Genomic DNA, 3,492 nt, shown 5'->3' on the forward strand with positions numbered 1-3,492 from the left:
AAAAAAAAAAAAAAAAAAAATGGACACCTAGAACAATGGAATAAAATGGAATGGATAGGATAGGATAGGATAGGATAGGATAGGATAGGATAGGATAGGATAGGATAGGATAGGATAGGATAGGATAGAATAGGATAGGATAGGATAGGATAGATAGAACCAACCCCATGTACCTTCAGCCACCTGATTTTTTCACAAAGGGGCCAAAACCATACACTGAAGAAAAGATAACTTTTTTAACAAGTGCTGCTGGGAAAACTGGCTATTAATATGCAAAAGAATGAAACTAGACCCAAAGCTCTCAACCTGGGGTAAAATCACATTAAAATGGATCAAATACCTAAGTACAAAACCAGAAACTTTGAAACTACTGAAAGGTAGCATAGGGGAAACACTTAAAGTCACAGGCACAAACAAAGACTTCCTGAACAGAACTTCAATAGCAGGGGAAATAATACCAAGAATCAACAAATGGGTGTACACCAAACTAAAAAGTTTCTGCACAACAAGTGAAACAATCAATACAGTAAAAAGTCAATCCACAGAACTGGCAGAGGTTTTGCCAGTTACTTTTCTGCTAGGGGATTAATATCTAGAATATATGAAGACCTCAAAAAATTAACACTTTAAAAATAAATGACTCAATCAAAGAATGGGCACATGAATTGAATAGCCACTCCCTCAAAAAAGAAGCACACATCGCCAATAAATACATGAAAAAATGTTCATCATATTTAGCCATTAGGAAAGTGCAAATCAAAATAACTTTGAGATTCCATCTCACCCCAGTCAGAACGGCCATCATGAAGAGACAAACACAAGAAATACTAAACAGGATGTGAGGAAAAAGGAACCCTTCTACATAGTCCCTAGGAATAGCAACCAGTACAACCACTATAGAGATCAGTATGAAGATTCCTCAAAAGAAACTAAAAATAGACACCAAACATTTGAACCAGATACATCCCTCCTGAGTATATTCCGGAAAGACTTAAAAAACATCATAATATAGTGATGTATGCATAACCATGTTTATAGCAGTGCAAGTCACAATAGCTAAACTCCGGAAACAACCTAGACGCCCATTAACAGACAGATAAGGGAAATGTGATATAGAAAAATAGATCCAAAGGAATATTATTCAGCCATAGAGAATAATGAAATCGCTTCTTCCTCGGGGAAATGGCAAATGGCGATGACACCGGTACAGCGGGAGGGCCCAGGCGTGGGAGGCCGCGGCGGCTTCTGCCAGTCTTTGGCAGTGGCCTGGAGGCCGCCAGTGCACAGGTGCAGCAGGGGCCCGGGCCAAGGCTGTTGATTTGGGGGAGGCAAGGCCAAGAACAAGGAGTGGATTCCTGCCGCCAAGCTGGGCGGGCAGGACAAGGACATGAAGATCAAGTCCCTGGAGGAAATTTATCTCTTCTCCTTACCCATTAAGGAGTCTGAGATTATTGACTTTCCTGGGTACATCCCTCAAGGATGAAGTTCTAAAGATCATGCCTGCGCAGAAGCAGACTCGTGCTGGCCAGTGGACCCGGCTCAAGGCATTTGTCACCACGGGGACTACAATGGTCGTGTTGGTCTGGATGTAAAGTGCTCCAAGGAAGTAGCCACTGCCATTCGTGGGGCCATCATCCCGGCCAAGCTCTCCGTCTCCCAGTGCGGAGAGGCTACTGGGGGAACAAGATCAGCGAGCCCCACACTGTCCTTTGCAAGGTGACGGGCCGCAGTGGCTCTGTATTGGTGCGTCTGATCCCTCCCCCAGAGGCACTGGCATCGTCTCAGCCCCTTGCCCAAGAAGCTGCTGCTGCTGGCTGGTACTGATGACTGCTGCACCTCTGCCAGGGGCTGCACTGCTACTTTGGGCAATTTTACTCAGCCACCTTTGATGCCATATCCAAGACCTACAGCCACCTGACCCCTGACATCTGGGAAAAGACTGTGTTCACCAAGTCTCCCTATCAGGAACTCACCCACGCTCTTGTAAAAACCCACACCAGAGTCTCTGTCCAGTGGACTTGAGCTCCAGCAGGAGCCAAAACATAAGGGTTCTTACACAAGAAAAATAACATGAATAAAATCTGAAAAAAAATACAGAATAATTAAATCATGTCATTTGAAGGAAAATGGAGAGATTTTGCATCCATAATGCGAAGTGAAATAGGTCAAACACAGAAAGTTAAATGTCATGTAGCTCCTCATATGAGAAATATAAAATATCAAATAAAGAGTAAAATAAAGGGGGAATTGTAAAAAAAATAGAGGCAGATCTTTTGGAGAAGGAAAAGGGGGGCAGGGGAATTGGAAAGAGGAGAGAGTTTAAGGAGTGGGGTGAAAGGATCAAAGATTATCAAGAATTGATATGTATGAACAGTTTTAAGATTTGACACCTTTTGGCCAGAACCACCATCTTCCAGTAATTTACCAAAATGATGAACACAAAGGAAAAGAGGAGGGGATCCCAGTACATGTTCTCTAGACCTTTTAGAAAACATGGGGTTGTTCCTTTGGCCACATATATGCCAATCTACGAAAAGGGTGATCCTGCAGACATCAAGGGAATGGGTACTGTGCAAAAAGGAACGCCACACAAATGTTACCATGGCAAAACAGGAAGAGTCTACAGTGTTACCCAGCACGCTGTTGGCGTTGTTGTAAACAAGCAAGTGAAGGGCAAGATTCTTGCCAAGAGGATTAATGTGTGTAGTGAGCATACTAAGCACTCAAAGAATCGAGACAGCATCCTGAAATGTGTCAAGGAAAATGATCAGAAAAGGAAGGAAGCCAAAGAGAAAGGAACCTGGGTTGAACAGAAGCACCAGCCTGCCCCGCCCAGAACAGCACACTTTGTGAGAACCAATGGGAAGGAGCCTGAGTTGTTGGAATCTATTCCCTATGGATTCGTGGCACAAGCTGGAGATGGAGCTCTGCCATTCAGCACCTAATTGCCCCTAGGTGCTCTAGGCCCTACTTAAACAGAAAAAACCATCCTGTAAGGATGGTTTTCTTAATTGAATAGGTGTTTGGTGCGTCTACCTCAGAAACAAGTATCTGGAGTAGGTTTTCATCCCACCTAATTAATTATGTCAGGTCTTTTACTCTTTGGTGTTTTTCTTGCAGAAAGATATTGCTGAGGTATTGTGTAGCAGTATAGCCGGATGACCACATCTTTATGAAATAATTTATATTGGCTTGAAGATCCTGTAAATCACCATGGGGAAAAAAGATGTAGCAAAATAAATGGAAGTCACTGTAGTTAAATAAATGGAAGTTCATTTCAGTCAAATAAATTGTTTAAAGCACCAAAAATAAAAAATAAAAAAATAAAAATTTGACAGATTCCAGGCAGAGTGAACTAGCCAAAAGCCAGCAGGCAGAATTTGTAATGATAAGCAATACAGTTGGGCCTTATTCCTTCAGGACAACTAGACACTAGTAATTCACCCTGATGTTTTTACTGTGATTGGTCTTGATCAAAACTACATTAGATTC

General features: G+C 42.4%; 1 pseudogene; it reads left to right on the top strand.

Annotated features, from left to right (window-relative positions):
- Positions 1-2,429: 2,429 nt before the first annotated feature.
- LOC102018475 lies at positions 2,430-2,945 on the top strand (annotated as a pseudogene).
- Positions 2,946-3,492: the final 547 nt, after the last annotated feature.

This window comes from Chinchilla lanigera, unplaced genomic scaffold (genome assembly GCF_000276665.1).
Source record: "Chinchilla lanigera isolate Chin_1 unplaced genomic scaffold, ChiLan1.0 scaffold00007, whole genome shotgun sequence".
NCBI classification, from domain to species: Eukaryota; Metazoa; Chordata; class Mammalia; order Rodentia; family Chinchillidae; genus Chinchilla; species Chinchilla lanigera.